Here is a 20224-nt window from a genome sequence, read left to right as displayed (position 1 = left end):
GTTGAAGCTTTTGATTTAAAAGCTTCCCGTCGCCGCAACGTTGCATTTTCTCTCGAGATACCATAAAGTTAGATTAAAAAGCACTCTCCGTGGAGTCTTACTTTTCTATCTTTCGTAGCTGGATCGTGCTTGTTAGTTTGAATCCGCCTAGCTGCATTGACATATTTGAGAGACGTTATGAAGAGTATATAGTGCCTATCAGTTAGACTACATCTAGGCGCATTAATAAACACTGCGAAATGGTGCATAATTGACATTTGAGGTTAGAACGCTAGTTTTGGTCATAATCACTTTTTCGCTTTCTATCAAAGAGAAAATGTTCAAAACATGTCTGATCGAATTCCTCGCAGCCCTAAAAAATAAATATTTCGTCATATGATTGTTTGAGCAGTGATTTCCGTGTTGCGATGAGCATGTTTTATAAAATTGAGAATAAAGTTTGGTACGATTTTTTTCCATGTATGGACTATCTCACCGCGACCAGAATCGTTGATCTATTGAGAGATTTGGTAAATTTACAATATTTCCATTGTTGAACAATTCCATCGGAGAAGGTGAGCATATTTTGTTTATTTATTTTTTTTAAGGCCGAGCTACCCATGAAAAAGCAGCTTGGCGCAGTTACTCTTGAAGATGGCTGGAGGACAATTCGATCCGCCCTTGGTAGTACTGCTGTAGCGCTACTAGGTATAAGGGTTCCGAATCATAGAAACTCGTTTGACGACGCATGAAAACAGTTGGTCGAGGAGAAGAACGCAGCACGGGCGAGAATATGACGAGCACGGAACATCCAAAACTCAGTTCTCCGAAGGAAGAAGCACCAACGGTATGGCAATTGATCTTGGTGCTCGAGCAGAAGACAATAGAATTCTCTGGGCCAGCGTCACACTATTTTCCCTAGTGGGTAGTAAGGAATAGGAAAGGTTCATGGGTGGCCTTCCAGCAGTTTACCAGAACAATCGCCATAGCGAACGAAAACATGCGTGTAGGCATGTTTTTGAGTTCTTCCTTCGTTTTATTTATCAATTTTCGCGACAAAATTGTTGGAGTAGATCTTACGCTTCAGTTTTGCCCAGAAACTCTCGATGGGGCCGACGGTAGATCCAGCCAGTACACCACGTTTTTGCTTTTATGGTATTTATTGATGAACGACCCAACTTTCGGCAGGCGCTTCCTACTATAAATTTCCCCGTTCACGGCCAGTCCGGAGCGAAAGATGAGCGGCTCTGACATTCCCTTCTCGCTGATTGTCAGTGTCAATTGAACTTCACCTCTGTGCTGAATTCCTTCGTAGGGAAATAAAATATGAAGTGCCCTGCCAGTTGTTGCCATCCATGTTGGCCATATATTTTTCACAGTTTGGCTGGTTGCACCAACCTCCCGACCAAACGCACGCAGCGTTGTAGCCACTTTTGCCTCGGAATGAAATGCATTCAATCTGTAGCTTACAAAATTCTCGCTTAACGATATCCTTAAAAATGCGGTCGCTCGTACCTACATGTGCACGGCAATTTTAAGTTTCGAACATAGAAATCAGTACATTTTTTTAGTTTTGTCGGATAATTCCGTGTGGGTAAGTACCCATAGGGATATTTTCCGAGTGGGTACTACTACCCATACTACCCACATTAACCGCCGGCCCTGAGAATTCTAGTCTCTGATCTTCTATCACCGTTTGCGAAGCAGTTCGTGGGGCACTACCAGGAAGGATTCATCGGTCCTTGCGAAACCACGGATATGATATGGTAATATGATAGGTGTTGCAATATTGAAGTGAGGCGATTTCAAACTTATGGTGAGCAGTGCATGTACCAATGTTTTGCCTTTCTCCTAGAAAGGTATAGCAATCACTGGAAAAACCGAAGGTATAACAGTGGTCTCAATGGCCGAATGTCATATACCACTCGACTTCTTTCGACGAACTGTAGCATTTTCTGTATGTATGTATGTATGTGTGTATGTGTGTGTGTGTATGTGCAACTTTTTTTTCTCACTCACTTTTCTCAGAGATGGCTGGACCGATTTTCATAAAATTAATTGCAAATGAAAGGTCTAGTTGCGCCATAGGTTGCTATTGAATTTCATTGTAATCGGATTTTTAGTTTAGAGGTTATGTATCAAAATGTAAAGATCACGAAACATCAATATCTTAGAAACCACACAACCGATTTCAATAAATGGTTGCAAATGATCGGGCTGTCTCCAAAACCCTTAACTTTTGAATTTCGTTATGATTGAACATATGGTTCAAAAGTTATGTAAAGAAAAGTTATCCTGAGGTTGTTTGAACTCACTCATTTTTCTCAGTGATGGCTGAACCGATTTTCACAAAATTAGTGTCAAATAAAAGGACTAGTTACCCCATAGGTTGGTATTGAATTTCATTGCAATCGAATTGTAACTGTGTCCGTTATTCATAAAAATGTGAAATCACATATTGAATGTAAACATATTGACTTTCTCCTAACGATCACTGGCCAATTAAAAGGTAGAAAAATGATTGAAATGGCCGAATGTCATCTACTACTCAACTCAGTTCGGTGTGGGTGTTTACGTGTGTATGTGCACCTTTCTTTCGCACTCACTTTTCTCAGAGATGGTCTGACCGATTCTTTCTATCTTGGTGTCAAAAGGAGGGTCTATTTGCCGCTTAGGTTGCTATTGAATTTCATTGTAATCAAACTTTTATTTTTGGCGCTGCGTTAGAATGTGAAAAACGCTCTTATATCTCAGAAGCTATGAACATAGTTGAATTAAAAGAAATGGGCTTTCAAACCCTTAAACAATGAATTTCATAATGTTTAAACATGTGGTTTGAAAGTGATAGAAAGAAACGAAACCCGCAGGCTGTTTAAAACTATAGCTACGATCAAAATATGTGGCCTCAACATCATTCAAATTCAATATTGTACTATTTCAATGTTTGCGGCCTTGCTCGGGAATGAAGTTGAAATTAAAAGTCATTTCTATCATTTCACTTTTTGCCTTTCTCCTAGAAAGGTATAGCAATCACTGCAAAAAAAAGGTATAAAAGGTATAAAAGGTATAAAAGTGCTCAAAAGGGCCGAATGTCGTATACCACTCGACTCAGTTCGCCGAGCTGAGCATTTTCTGCATGTGTGTGTGTGTGTGTGTGTGTGTGTGTGTGTAACGCTCTCCCAATCTCACTCAATTTTCTCAGTGGTGGCTGAATCGATTTCAATGAAATCAATTGCAAATGAAAGTTCTAGTTGCCCTGTAAGACCCTACTGAGTTTTATTTCAATCTGATTTCTAGTTTAGAGGTTATGTATCAAAATGTAAAAATCACGAAACATCAATAGCTCAGAAACTACACAACCGATTTCAACAAAATTGGTTTCAAATGAGCCCGTTCAAACCCTCAACTTTTGAATTTTATGAAGATTGAACATATGGTTCAGAAGTTACAGAAAGGAACGTGTTCTGGGGACTGTTTAATCTCACTCATGTTTCTCAGAGATGGCTGGACCGATTTTCATAAAATCAGTGACGTATGGAAAGTTTTGTTGCTCCATAAGACCGTAATGATTTCTTTTGCGAACGGATTATTACTTTTCCTGTTATGTTTAAAAATGTGAAATCCAGCTATGAAAAGAAACATATTCTGATGACTACTTGGGCTCACTCACTTTTCTCAGAGATGGTTGAGCAGATTTCCACAGAATTAGTATCAAATGAAAGCAAAATTCAATAGGGTGTTATGAGGCAGCTATCATAACACCCTATTGAATTTTGCTGTAATCGGAATGTAACTTCGTCTGTAATGTATCGAAATGTGAAAATTACGAAACTTCATTATCTTAGAAACTACACAACAGATTTGAACAATATTTATATCGAATGAACGGGATAGTTATGGGTTAACTGATAATTTATGATTGAACACGTGGTTTCAAAGTTTGGCTACCCCATACGTTCCCTTTTCATTTGATTGTAATCAAACTTAAGCAACCGTTATGCTTTAATTTGTAAAACAACGTACGTGGTATCGTACTATTCAAACGTTCCCGGTATCGCTCGTGATTTAATTGTTCGAAATTAAGAGTACAACATTACGTCAAATTTCATATTTTATACTTTAATTACAACACTATACTTTTTATCGACTGTTAGTTTACTCAGGGGAGTTTTTTCGGCTTCGCAGTCTTTAAAATGTGAAAAAAAAACGATATTTTTCTCTTACACCGACGTTTCGAATAATATATATTCTTTATCAAGGCTCTACAAGTAAATTAAGATCAAAACGATTTTTAGAAACAAATACATAAATTATGCACATAACATCATTACCGAGAGGACCATTTTCCTGTGAAGTGGTTCTTCGGCTAGAGCATTAATTGTCAAAACAGAAAGTAATCATCCTAACAGAACATCCAAAAATACATTAAATTAGCTAAACATGATATCAAATACAATTCATGCTTCTTACATTATGCAAATTAAAAAAAAAAAAACAAATTAAAAACTGTACACTTTAACGAAGCGGAACTCGTAGCACTCTCAATCATACTAAACCAATTTTTCCGTAACCAGCAACCTTGCATGCAAACTCTATTGCGCACAAGTTATGCTGTGTGACACTCGGTGGAAGCTGTCAGCGACCGTTGACGTTAGCTGTTGTTTATTTCTGTACTCCGCTTGACGTGTTGCATGATTGCTGTATATGTTGTGCTTAAGCCTTCAACATCACTGCGTTTGTTTACCGTATGATCGTTCGTGATAATGTGGCACATTTCCAACACGTTCAACGCTGTTTTTCGCCTATGTTCATCCAGGATACACACCTCATTCAACTTGAATGAATGGTTCTCGTCGATGCTGTGTTGGAGTAAAGCAGTTTTTTCCCTCAGGTGATGTATTTTGGCAATAGTAGATGGGCTGGTGGCATGTTCGTTTGACTTGAGCTCATCCAGTTTTTTAATGTTTGACCGGTGGTTGCTGATTCTTGTTTTGAGATGCTGTGTAGTGAGTCCAACATAGCACGCATCGCAGTTGGCACAGGGAATTTTGTAAATGACGTTGCTGCGATCTAATGTTGCGATCCGATCTTTGGTGTTCGTGAACAAATGGTTTATGGTGTGCTCATTACGTGTAGCGAGGGTAATTTCTGGGAAATCTATACGCAGTGATTTCTTTATGCGCTTTATGAGGTTTTGTTGAGCTTAGGACCGAAGTTCGCTTTGCCATATACCTCCGTCACTGACGTGCCAGTTTTCCACTTGATCGCGGATTTGGAAAATGTCCTTATTTCCAATCCGGATAAATCAGTGCGAGATCGTAATCGATGCAATGTCGTCAATATGATTCAGAACTATCTGCACACGTTTGATTCAGCATCATACGATCCTCTGAACGCATTCTTACAACATGCCTGCAAAATAACAAAGCGCTTCGTCAAAGATAACCCAGACACGATTATTGTTCAGTCTGACAAGGGAAAACAAACCGTTATAATGTACGAGAATGATTACAACTCAAAAATGCTACACCTACTGTCTGATGAGAACACATACAAGCCCACTAAAACCAACCCCACATCAGGTTTTCAAAAGCAAAACAACGATTTGGTGAATCGCCTGCTAAACTTAGAGTTGATTGATTCAACAACAGCCTATCAGCTACGCACCTTGTCATCGCATTGCCCGAGGATATATGGACTACCGAAAGCACATAAGCAGGACCTACCGCTCCGGCCAGTCGTACCCAACATCGGAGGACCATCATACATGCTGTCTAAATATATTGGACGCATCGTGCGAGCATCGATTGAGTGTGAGTATAATGTAACAGACTCTTTCAGTTTCTGCGAGTACATTAATACGGTACGACTGCCACCAAGCTACATTCTTATTTCGTTGGATGTGGTATCTCTATTCACTTGCATACCCAGGAGTCTAGTAATACACACAATAATAACCAAATGGGATAGAATCAAACGACACACGAAAATCAACCTTGATTTTTTCATTGAAATTGTAAATTTCTGCATGGAATGTAGCTACTTCTCATTTCGTGGACAATACTTCAAACAGATCTCTGGAACCGCCATGGGGAATCCCTTCTCGCCAACTGCAGCTGATTTAGTTATGGAATTATTGCTTGAAGAAGTGGTAGAACGGTTGAATTTCCCGCTCCCACTTTTGAAAAAATATGTAGATGACTTAATCCTTGCTGTGCCCGCAGACAAAGTCGAAGAAGTTCTAGATGTTTTTAATAGCTATGACAGCAACCTACAGTTTACGTGTGAAAGAGAAGAGGAAGGTAGAATTCCATATCTCGACATGGTGCTAGTCCGCAAAGCAGACCAGTCCATCAAAACGGAATGGTATTCCAAACCCATGGCCTCGGGTAGATTCCTGGATTTTTTTCTCTTGTCACCCGTTGCATATGAAAATGAATGTGGTTGCCAACTTTATCATGAGAGTACGAAAACTCAGCACAAACCTCCCCCCAAAAGCGATCAACGACATCATAGACGAACATCTTAAGGTCAACCACTATCCTTTATCGCTGCGAAATAGATTGCAGAACAGACTAATGAGGAAGAACGTACAAGATGCCCCAGCAGAAACATTGCCAACAACATACAAACCTATGCCCTACATCGACAGATTAACGGCGCGCATAAAGAAATCACTGCGTATAGATTTCCCAGAAATTACCCTCGCTACACGTAATGAGCACGACATAAACCATTTGTTCACGAACACCAAAGATCGGATCGCAACATTAGATCGCAGCAACGTCATTTACAAAATTCCCTGTGCCAACTGCGATGCGTGCTATGTTGGACTCACTACACAGCATCTCAAAACAAGAATCAGCAACCACCGGTCAAACATTAAAAAACTGGATGAGCTCAAGTCAAACGAACATGCCACCAGCCCATCTACTATTGCCAAAATACATCACCTGAGGGAAAAAACTGCTTTACTCCAACACAGCATCGACGAGAACCATTCATTCAAGTTGAATGAGGTGTGTATCCTGGATGAACATAGGCGAAAAACAGCGTTGAACGTGTTGGAAATGTGCCACATTATCACGAACGATCATACGGTAAACAAACGCAGTGATGTTGAAGGCTTAAGCACAACATATACAGCAATCATGCAACACGTCAAGCGGAGTACAGAAATAAACAACAGCAAACGTCAACGGTCGCTGACAGCTTCCACCGAGTGTCACACAGCATAACTTGTGCGCAATAGAGTTTGCATGCAAGGTTGCTGGTTACGGAAAAATTGGTTTAGTATGATTGAGAGTGCTACGAGTTCCGCTTCGTTAAAGTGTACAGTTTTTAATTTGTTTTTTTTTTTTAATTTGCATAATGTAAGAAGCATGAATTGTATTTGATATCATGTTTAGCTAATTTAATGTATTTTTGGATGTTCTGTTAGGATGATTACTTTCTGTTTTGACAATTAATGCTCTAGCCGAAGAACCACTTCACAGGAAAATGGTCCTCTCGGTAATGATGTTATGTGCATAATTTATGTATTTGTTTCTAAAAATCGTTTTGATCTTAATTTACTTGTAGAGCCTTGATAAAGAATATATATTATTCGAAACGTCGGTGTAAGAGAAAAATATCGTTTTCTTTTCACATTTTAAAGACTGCGAAGCCGAAAAAACTCCCCTGTTTAATTACAACATCAATATTTTAGAACCCAAAGAGTGAATTTCCCTTTTTGGATTTAAGCATTCATGTAAATATATTTTTACAAATAATAAGTTTGAGTGAGAAAGGCTGAGTCTGACCGCTAGGTGGATTAATTTAGGTTTTTCTCTAACAAGTCTGGAATCAAAAAAGCAAAGTCCTGTTGTACCTAGGCTCCTTCAGAAATTTGACCTTCTTGGACATCCAGAGGCTATCAGCAGAAAGAGATGCTTCAGAGTATCCTCGGAAAGTTGATCGACAGATCGGTGAACCAGCTGGAACGAGCAGTGGAAGCACATCCATCCATGCAGTTAGCGAAACAGTGCGAGAAGTGATAGGCATGACAAGGGGAACCACGCGTAGTGGGTGGTTCGATGCTGAGCGTCTAGAGGTAACGGAAGAGAAGAAGCGAGTCCTCGCCAACACGTTAGTACCAGCTAATCGTGTGACGCGTCAGATGCGGGAGAAATACCGGAAAGGCAAGAGCTGCCGAAAAGAAACTTCACCGCCGTGAGAAACGTAAGCACTACGATCGCGTCCTCGCTGAGGCGGAAAATGGCTCCACCCGGTACGACACGAAAGAGATTTTGTAGAACAACTAACGGAATTAAGAACCGGACCGTACCAGTACCTGCCATGTGTAATGACAGGGAGGGGAACCTGATTACCGATAAATCGGAGGTGGCCTGGCGTTGGAAGTACATTTAGAAGTGGTTTTGTACGGTGAGAAAGATAGGAGAGTCGTCGAGGGAAACAGGATAGAAATTGGGCAGAACGGACAAAGTCGGGAGCGAGCGGCTGTGTAGCGCAATTCACCATATTATTTTAAGGGTGTGGTCTGAGGAACAACTACCTACGGACTGGTTGTAAGCACTCATATGCCTTACCTACGAGAAGGGACATAGACTCGACTGTATTATTGTCAATTCCGCTTATCAAACTCTCTCCCGTATCCTGTTGCAGGAAGCCTTTGTTGAAGAATATCAATGCGGTTTTAGAGTGGGACGATCTACAACGGACCATATGTTTACCTTGAGACAGTTCCTCGACAAGTTTCGAGAACACAACTTGCAGAAGACACATTACCTGTTTATTGACTTGAAAGCGGCGTACGATACAGTGAAACGCAACGAGCTGTGGCGAATTATGCTTGAACATCGTTTTTCAACAGAACTAATTAAACGTGCGACGCTTGGTCTGAAGCAAGGTAACGGGCTCTCGAACTTGCTATTCAACATAGCTTTAGAAGGTGCAATACGATGGCAGGTGTGCAGAGGAGCGGCACCATCATCACGAAGTCCCACATACTTCTGAGCGTCGCGGACGACATTGACATTGATGCTAACCGTAGAGCTGTTGACAAACACTGCCAAAACGAAGTACATGGTGGCTGGCAGAGAACGTGGTAGTTCTGCGGGAGTTGATGCTGCATTGGATGGGGATACTGTCGAAGTGGTCGACGAATTTGTTCATCTTGGTATTCTCGTGATAGTTATGTGACAAGGAGGTGAGCCGCAAGATGAAGAGACGAATTGCGGTAGCGAATAGGGCTTATTACGGATTGCTTAGCCAGTTCAGATCCCGTAGCCCACAGATCCGTACGAAATTTGCGCTCTTTAGGATTCTGATTCTCCCGGTGGCCGATTGACGAGCGTTTGGAGTCTTCGAGCGTATATTCCTGCGATCAATACTCGGAGGCAAACTAGAAAATGGGGTGTGGAGCAGGCGCACGAATCACGAACTGTACGACGTATACAAATACGCTGATATTGTCAAGTTGATGAAAAACGGCAGGTTACAGTGGGTTGGTCACATAGCACAGACGGCGGATGAGCGACCGGCAAAGATAATATCTAGCAGAGAGCCATCCATCCTCGATCTTTAACTAGACGTGTCAGTTCATCCGGAAAACAGAAACTAGTCGTGCATTATTGGTCTCGATCGACTATATCATACGCTGCCTCGAAGACCACGAAGATGTGATGTGTGGACACGTTGTAATTCCGGCATTTCTGAAGAATCTGCAGCATAGATTTGTTCCGTAGTACCGCGTGCTTGCATGACTCCCACTTGATACTCCCCTACTAATCCTTTTGCTAGAGTAAAAAAACGGTGGATCAGAATCTGGGAGAGGATTCTGCAGGCGGTGTTGAACAACGTTATGCTACGGTACTTCCAACCATTCCTTAGGCAGTCTCTCTTTCTCCTGGAAAGAGAAATTACACAGTGGAGTGCCGTTTGCCGTGTTTATTTATTCATATCATCTGACGTAAAGTCTTAATGAATGTTAAAAGAGCCATTAAAAGTTTCTACTATTCTACTATTGAATATTCTATGCTTAAAAATACGACGCAAAAGTTCAAGCCTTAATCAACCAACCCAAATGATCTGATTTCGCACAATAAATGTGTTGAATGCATAACGCAAGAGCTCTACAATGTAGAATGATAATTAGATGAGATAAGTCTTCTGAGGCTTTATACTCCCTTCGTTTTGAGTTCATGGCGCAATCCCTTCAATGTATCGGTCGTAACGCGAGCAGAATGAACGGGAGCTTTGTCTTGGTGAAAGAGTATTTTTTCTCATCACTGCGACCAGAGACTAGACCTATTGTGATATTGCCCAGGTGTTTTATGTACTCCGCACCTCATATTATTGGCAGTATCACTATTGAAGTAAGTGATACGCTTATCATTCATATCCGTGCTTGTGTGTAAGTTTTACCTTCCCGTTTCAAGCTTACTGCTCTACTACACCGAGCCTCTGTCTATCCTAACAATATCACCTAATTACAATTCCCTGGAGAGAACTTTCATACGTTATTCACAGTAGTTTTATTATAACAGGGACTTATTTTTGTTAGAAGGAGAGCCAACAGGGGTACTGTAAAATTCAGATTGAAGGAACGGTATGTGATGGGGGTCAATGGCCTGATTCTACTAGGATTCGAGCCCACCACCACCAGCTTATCAAAGCGGACTCTTTAACCTTGCGGCTAACGGCAGCTTCGTAGCCGCAAGGTTACAGAGTCCGCTTTGATAAGCGAGTGATCATGGGTCCGAATCTCAGTAGAATGAGGCCATTTGGTTGCCAATGGGCTTTAACATGGGCTTATTCTCAGGCTCTCCACTACATACCCTTCCTTCAAGCTGAATTCTATATTACCCTTGCTGACTTTCATCCTAACAAAAAAGTCGCTCTTATAATAAAACTGTTCTGAGTAACGTATAATAGTTATCTTCAGGAAATTGTAATTATGGCGCGTCCTTGACTGGAGGAACGAGGTTTCGATAAGACTTCTTCCACTTGACAAAAATATAAGTCCTACTTATAATAAAACTGACCAGAGGTGAAGCATTGAGTGCCTCTTCAGGGAATTGTGATTGTGACGCGGTTTTGGTCTTATAATAAAGCTGATCTCAGGAATATTTATCCTCTACAGGGAATTGTAATTGGCGATATTGGCACGAGGAACGAGGTTTCGGTAAGACTCCTTCCTCTTGACATAGTAAGTCCCTCTTAGAATTAACCGGGCCAGAGAGGAACGTTAGGTGAAGCCTAGTTCAGGGAATTGTAAATATTGGTAGGATAGAAAGAGGCTCGGTATAGTAGAACATTAAGCTTGAAACGAAAGGGTAAACTCTCACACACAAGCACGGATATAAATGAAAAAGCGTATCATTCACTTCAATAATATGAAGTGCGGAATACTACCAATAATATGAAGTGCGGAATACAGAAAACGCCTGGGCAATATCACAATAGATCAAAATGTCTCTGGTCGCAGTGATGAGTCCACACAGAGGAAATAAAAACCTTGCGGCTACGGAGCTCCCTATTTTTCACTTTGCGTCGATTTTAACGTCCAATCAATCAAATAATGAACTATACTATTGTTTTTTTTCCGAAAATTCAAAGTAGTCGATGAATAGTTGCGTTTATGGACGAATGGAAATGCAATATGCAAACATTAAGGTACTCAATTATTCGGAATTGAAAGAGTGCAACACTCAATGTTTCTTGCAGAATGACCAAAAATCTACCTTTTGATTCCATACAACTTACTAAACGCGCCCGTTTCATCGCAGCCGAACGGCGTTGAAGTTTTGATGTTTTTGACCTTTTTCCTTAACTTCCCGCTCGCGTACCAACAAAAGGTGCGAATTAGTTGCGCTGTGTTGCACGGATACAAAACGGCAACGTTACGTGTGTGTATATTGCGCCACCACCAGCTCAGACTCCGTGGCCGTCCGTGGCCGTGTGCGCGCTGCTAAGCTTCGTCACTGTCGTCGTCGTTGTCAGGCTTTCATGCAGGCTGACTCAGCCAGAACGGTAGAAGAGCGAGGCCAGCCAGGAGAGTGTACCTACCTACCTACACGTATGGTATATTTATGGTGCGATGCACATTTACGATTTGTATTTTGATTTTTACGCTTCCAATTATCGTGTACAATGGCCAGAATTGCTCTTCTTTTTGCTTCCACGGTGAATGACGGAATCAAGATATGTTCTTACAATTTAATAATCTCATCACGCTTGTGTGCTACCTACTGTTATTATGCTCTGTGATAAGTTTTTACGGAATCGACAACTATATGACTTTATTACGAAACTGACAACTATATATCATAAAGATAGAAGAAAACTGATTTATTCGTTTTTGATGTGCTTTGTAATATAACTAATATTGATATAAACTAGTTATTTTACAAAGCGCATCAAAAAATTGTTTTCTTCTTTTTTTATGATCGCTAACGTATTTTCTTTATGCTTAACAAAAGAGCAAATTCATGTCAATTGACCTATCGTCGAATATCGATCATTTCTGAATTAAGCAATAAACCTTTTCACTGTCAAAGAACGGAATGTGGTATTTTGAACATACATTTCAATAAATCTAGGTGAACCATGAAAAAATTACCACAAATGCGTATTTTCATAAAACAGAACTCGAAATTTTCAAACATAGTATAAAAATATCTCAAACACGGATTAATTTAGACAGTGAGTCACTGGAAGCTTTATGATTTGAAATTACTGTTCGGATAAAAGTGCCTCATTAGAATTTTATATTTCTGAAAAAATTTTGAAATCGAAAAAAAAAATGCTTTAAAACTTTGAAGTGCAAATTTGTCTTACATATCTCAATTCTGAATTATTTACCAGAAGCTTTAAAATTATTTAAAGTTTCAAAAGAAAATAAATTTCAGAGGACAATGCAAATCTTTTTCCTTGCAATATTGATTTTAGTGTCTGTTTTCAAATTTTTTAACTCGAAATTAAAATAGCTTGAAAACGACTTGAAACTTGCATATAAGAAACTATCATTATACGCTTATGGATTTTGAATAACTTTTTAAATCATATAACATCATTCGAATAGAATTATTCTTATAAATCTTGAAATAAAAAAATTCTGTAATACTTAACTTCAAGAAAAAAATAGTCTTTGATTTCTCTAACCTGGATTTTTTTACCACACTGAATTTTTGTTGTAGCTTCGAGTTTATTAAATAAAATATCTTAAATTAAAATGTGTTGATTTAGAATTTTTTGGCCTAGGGGAACTGCTCCATTATTCATCTCAGCCCATCAACATGAAAACACAATTGAAACCAGGAAAAAACGCATATTTTCTAACTAAACCAATCTGCTAATTTATGGAATGGATGAATGAATTGAGCAGTGATTCAAGATTTGAGATGGATATGGAAGCGTTGTGAAAAATGGTTTGTTTTACGAAATTCAGAATAAATCCAGCTAAGTTTACTAAATATACAATACAGGGCGATTCTATAAGAGCACGTGAGCGGATTTTGTTAATTTGTACAATGATTTCGTGAAAATTTGGTGTTCAAACCGTGCATTCTTCGTGAATATCGGCTTAATGAGATGAATAATGGAGCAGTTCCCCTATATCAGGCTCAGGCATCATCAGTTTTCTATAATTAATTTTCAGGTATTTTTTTATACACCACCAAAGCTTACTGAGGTATAATGCTTTGAATAAAGTGTGCTATGATACATGATACGTCTTGAAAATTTATTTCGACAGCTGAATCAGAAAAATAATAAGAGTTGAAGCTCAAACGGTTTTTTTTTCAAAGCACAAATATAATAACTATTGTATTTAGCAAATCCTGTGCATAGCTTCAGTAAAACTAACTGTCAACGAATTTAAAACGCAGTAGTTTGATTTCAAAAGACTAGTTTTAGAGTGCATTATCCTTCTATATCAGCAGGAATAAGTGCTGCCTCTCGTGGTGTTTAAATTCCGTTCGGTTTATTGTTATACCTACAGCAGAATGGTTGGGGCCACAAAAAAAAGAGAAATTTAACTAGTCCCAATTATGATTCACTGTATAGCAAACGGTCCTTGCACCTTTTTTTTGTACCGCGTTTTCCAATGCACGCTACAGGCGGTGATGTTCGAAGCGACACCCCCAAAACCGGCTCGGCATTAAAGTTCGCTGCAGGTGAAATACTCTTTTCCGACGCTTTTGATGTCAGTAAACATTTAGAGGGTTTAATTGAAATATTTCAAATACATGCACCACCAGTGCGGTGCTGCAGCCGTTGCAGTGCTTGCGTGCTGGAATTCTTCGAGAGCGTTATGATTTTTTGTGTTTAAACCCTCAGCGACTACTATTAGTGTGTCCAGCACAACATTCGAATCGCCTGTTTCCGCCTCTTTCTAAGTTCGATTCATCTAACTACTGTTACCACGAAAAACAAACGCGAAAACATTCCACATGTGCATCGGAAATCCATTTCTCGATTGAAAAACTTCAATCTGAATAGTAAAGGGTTAAGGCCGTGAAAAAATTTAAGAGCTTCCGGCTTTATTGCACAATTTATTTCGCTTATTTACACGGCTCAGCTGGTTCAGAGCTGTCGTTTTCCACTCCTCGCACAGTGGACAAAAACCCGTATGAGTATTTCTTTCTCAAGACGGTAACCGTTCGACTTTCAACCACACTTACCGTTTTAAATATTTAATCGTTTCGTTCAAAACTTTTTGTTTATGTATTTAAAAACCCTTGTGCTAATCGTTTTGTCCACACTACCCCCACAGTGTTTACCGTGTGGCATTCGGGAGCGTTTTTTGTGTTTGTTTGAAAATTGATTTAAAATACTTTCGGGTGAGCTTTTACTTCAATTATGCCGTACAGTGGACGGTGGCAAAACCACGCTGCAGGGGAGGGCATGCCTTGTTTGTTTGTTTGCAGTGCGAAAAACTTCGCATCGCGTTTTGGTGCGGCAAAAAAATGTTTAAAGAAATGGGTTACGACATTTTGTACGATATCAAGTTTCGCCGGCGAAACTGTTCGTGAGTGAATGCCATGTGCTATTTTTCTCGCATTGTGATTCTACTAATTGGCTCGAGCGGGCCAATGGTCGGCAGTTAGGACTGTTGACTACACAATCTGTCGATTCAAATTGAACCGTTTTTATCTGTTTCCGTTTATCAAGTTGTTTGCAATATAATATTAAGGCGATTGTGAAACTTGGTCGCTCGACATTTTATTTCTTAGCTGTTACGCTGCCATCAGCGATCAACAGCATCTGCGCATAGCAAATAAAGCGCATAAAAATACACACACACAAACAATCGACATCCATGTTTGGCCAGTGTTGGTGCATAAAACCATCCATTATTATCACAGGTCGAAAAATATGCAACGAAAACATAAAAGTTTACTTCCACAGCAGCATTGCTTTATGTTTTCACAAAATAGCTGCTCAGCCGGCTCTCTACTCGATCGATGCGAGCCACTCTCTCAGGCTCGAAAGTATGACAGGACCGATTCCTAAGCCACCAGGAACCCCTTCGAGTTGCTTTCCGATGCAGGTTACTCTCTTGGCCGCATTGAAGTCTCTCTGGCTCTTCGACTGTTCGGGTTTGCCGAGTGATCGTGACCGCAGCTGCTGGCCGAAAATGGTGAATGGGTTAATGTTCCATTATCGTCGTAGGCGAATGATGCATTGAAAAGTTTGCGGGGAGCAGGCGAACCCGCAGACTGGGGTGGACCCAAATGGGAACTGCAGACCCGGTTTGCACAGACAAGTGAAGTAAGAAATTTTCGGATTTATTTTTAGGCCTTACGTATCTTTAAGTCTAGATTTAAAGAATTTGTTGTGTTATCCACGCTGGACGGAATCAATAAAAGGCTCAAAACGGACAGTTTCCTGCAAGTCTGAAGATTTTCTAAAGATTTTTAACAAAAAATAGACGGAAGCCGATTAAACCTGCAGAGGCTGGGCAATTTAAACTACACAAACTGGAGCTTCAAGGCGGAACCCCTCATGATGTGAAAAGACTTTTATTGTGAATGTTACTTGGGAGAAGAGGACATGAACACGTTTTTACCATGGAGGAACTGTTCAGGGGCCGTTCCTAAACCACGTGGTCATATTTTGATCACTTTTTATACCCCCCGTACCCCCCCGTGGCCATTCGTGGTATTTGGGCAATCGCAATTATTTTGTCCCAACAACTTGATTTTAGTTCCAAAGTGTCTCCAGAAAAGTTGTTTTATTAATAATTATCCGTTTGATAGAAGTTGCAATTATTCGATTAATTTACCTAAAAGTGAGAAATGAATTTTTATTTTCTTATTTTTGCATATAAAAATGCACCTTTTTCGGCAAAGTTTTTGTATATATTATAAGAAACAACATTGCGGAAGATACCATACTTCTATATAAATATTTGGATGGACTTTTGTGGAGTTTTGGTCAGAATGTTCTTTAAAATATTTTTTTCAATATAACTTTTTATAGTGGTTTTCAACAGTTTTTTAATGTAGTTTGCTATAACAGAACACACAATTTTATCGAGGAAAGTTCATTTTTACCTTTTATATATCTTGAGTTATTGAAGATTTTATTGAAATAATGCACTAATTAACTAACAGGTATTTACAAAAACCGCAAATATTCGCAGACAAAACCATTTCTATGTAAAATCATCAAAAAAAAAAAAACATTATTCAATCCAGATATAGACATTTGTCATTCGCTGTTCGACGATTCGAGATCATTCTTAGTAAAGATGTGCAGTATTTTAATAGAATCTTCAAAAACTAAATTTAGGAGTATAGGAGAAAAAATACTTTTTTCTGTGAAATTGTGTGTTTTATTATAGTCAACGCCATTGTAGAACATTGAAAAACTGTAGAAAATCACTATAAAAAGTTATTTTAAAAATAAATGATTTTAAGAGGCATTCTATACTCCCATAGAAAACTCACAACTTTGCCGAACAAAATGGATTTTCATTTGCGAAAATGAAAAAAACTAGAAAGTGTTGTTCACTTTTAAGTGGATTAATAAAAAAAATTGAAACTTCTATAAAATGAAGAATAATTAATTGGGCAATTTTTAAGAACATACTACGGCTCTAAAACCATGTTTTATGGACTAAAATAATTTCGATCACATTTTTACCGCTTTGTAAACAGCGTGCAGTGGATGGAAAAGGTAATTTGCCGAACTTGTTCAGGAAAATTGTTCACAGCAATAGAACATCGCACGGTGACGTCACGGCTCTGAGTTTGACAGATACTGGTAACTTTGTTTACCTTCGGGCGATGCAGATTATTTCTCAATTATAGCAGATCATTTCAATTGAAACCAAAATGTTCTTTAAATGTTGTGCATGGCACCTCACGGAACCTAAGAACAATTATAAATTGAGCAGGATTTTCATAACCCCATTCCCGGCGGAGAGAAATCAGATTTTACCACGAAAAATTATCTTCAAACTTGTATTACTCAGCAACTACATGCACAATTGACACAAACTGCATTGCATATATTGTAGATCGATCTATTCTCTAACCGTATTAAATAGTTTCGTTGTTCAAAACTGCAAATATAAGTTGAGCTGCAATCAAAGTTTAGAGGTCAGGTGATGCCATACGGCATCACCCGCCGGGAATGAATTAAGCCCACGATTGCTCCACCAGGAAAAAACACAGAGTCTAAAACGTAAACAAAGTTACCACTAACTGTCGAAAAGTGAGGTTGAAGAGATTCGGTGTGATGGTCTATATAACGGAATTGTTGATAGAATTTTTTTTCAATCATGGCCTACTATCAGAACGATAAAAAAATCTAACTTTTAATACAGCGCATCTTCACCAGTTTCTTCAGCAAAGTTGTAGAATTTTTCAAAATAATAATTTTAACAGAAGCTTTTCTATGTCTACCTTTTCAAATTTAGTTTTTCATGTATTAATTTTTGAATATTTTTTTTTCAAGAACATCTAGTTCTAGTTGAATATGATCAACATATTTATATATGATTTTTTGATGTACAGTAAGGTCGCTTTTTACGCGGTTTTTTTTACGCGGGCTGCTTTCCTCCATTACTCAAAAATGGTACAAGATATCGATCTCATTCCAATCACGTTTTCCGTTTTAGGCCACGAGTGATCATATATCAGTTTTCAAAAAAATTCACAATTTTTGGTGTAAATACTCAATATTTAAAATATTGAATTTTGGTGTCTAGATTGGCTCATACAAATTTGGAACGCATCCCCTGCGTAAAAACGACCTTAGTGTATTTTGATGCCAAAATAAATTTTCCCGAGCATGGATCTATTTCACCTTTAGGGGCAACAATGGCGCAACTTTGAATTTTTTAGAAATCGAAAATTTTCAATGTGTTTTCGACGCCATTTTTTTAAAGCCTAAATTCTCACAGTTTATCCACATAATAAAATTTTCTTATTCATCTTAAAAAAAAAAAACAGATCCTAAATCGGACCAAAACTGACTCCACAACGGTGATTCTGCGAAAACAGTTTTGGCAGGATTTTAATATATTTCACAGAGCAAAATTGAGCATCGCTTACACTGTTGATGTTGATATTACATTAAACAGATTTCAAATAAGTTACTCCTACGTCGAGATAAACATATTTCAATATTGTAGGGGAATTGTGGCAAAATTGACATGTTGCTGATTTTTTACGAGGAGCAGATACCTGCCAATCGATATCTGAGACTGTTTTCATCAATATAAGACATAATTTATATTTATATTTATATTGATAATTTATTTATATTTAATCGGATGTCTTTGAAAAAAATCGTACAGACTGTTCCTATGACTTCTTTTTCTAAGTTTGAAGAGAGATTTGGACATGTTAAAATAACAATAGTTCGAAACATTGTTAACATAACGACAAAAGAGGGGTTTTGTTCCATTATTCATCTCATTCAGCCGACGCACACTGTTTCCAAAGCTGCAGAAACGTGATCGAAAATATTTTGACCCAAAATACTTGATTTCAGAGCCGTAGTGTCTTCAGTAATGTTGATCCAATAATTATTCTCCATTTTATAGAAGTTGCAATTTTGTGATTAATCCTCTTGAGAGTGAGAAGCGAATTTCACTTTTTTTATTCTTGCGTATAAAAATCTATCGTGTTCGGCAAAGTTGTAGCACATTTCATAAGAAACAACTTTGTCAAAGACTTAATTCTGCCAAGGAACCGTATGCGTGTAATGGGCCCGGTGCGTATAGTGGACCCTTCTGGTATATTTTTGCATTTGTTTCTTGTCATTATCATATTTATGCCATTAATAATATTTTTCACGAATAACTACAACATGTTATAGATAAGGATGATATAAATTTTCCAAATTTCTGCAAGTAAATAGGAAAAATAAAAAATTTCTTCCTGCACATCATAACACAGCGGTTTGTAAGCAGAGACAAATTATACTCTATTGTTTTCCAAGCGAATTGTGTGTTAAAAATATGATCCTAAACATGTGAATACTAAATTTGACTTTGTAAACCTTGAAAACGAAGAAAAAAATAATTAAATAACACTTTTTCACTGAGGGTCCATCAAAGGCACAATTCAGGTTACTATGTTGCGTATTTGACAGCCCTTCATTTCTGTTCATTTATAAACAAAATCTGTCGTTCGCGTGAGCGTGGAAATGAATATTTGTGGGCAAATAGGGAAAACCAATAATTGTGAGTGTAGTTTCACGAAATTAGATGTGCAACAGTGTATTTTAGCGATCCAGAATCTCGTTCCGATAAAAGAGGCATATAGGCTGCATGAGCTCCCACGTTCAACCGTAAAGTTTCGCCTTGAAACTGGGACTGGAAAAGCAAGGAAGGGCCCTTCAACTAAGCTAAAGCCTTGGGTGCTACATTCCGTTATCGGAACTCGATCTCCTGTTCAGTATACACAAGCTTTACGGCCAACTGTTGGTGTACAATTGCGTAGTTAGCGCAACAATTCTACTGACACTAACAGTCTGAACCGAACCGGGATTCCAACATACGACGACAGGCTCCTTAAATCAGCATCGTGGCTTTTAAAAAGCTGGGAGGCGCGCCTCAATACTGTTTAAAATTCAAACAAACAGAATCTTTGTCTATGAATTCAATAATTTTGGCCTCCAAAACCATTTTCTGCTTACGCTCTTTTGGCTATTTTTTTAAGCTAAACCAACCTTTTAAAAAAACCTTTAAAAAAATATGTAAGGTTATTTGAAATTGGGGTTCTCA

This window comes from Wyeomyia smithii, chromosome 2 (genome assembly GCF_029784165.1).
Source record: "Wyeomyia smithii strain HCP4-BCI-WySm-NY-G18 chromosome 2, ASM2978416v1, whole genome shotgun sequence".
Taxonomy (NCBI): Eukaryota; Metazoa; Arthropoda; class Insecta; order Diptera; family Culicidae; genus Wyeomyia; species Wyeomyia smithii.
This window is presented reverse-complemented; position numbering follows the sequence as displayed.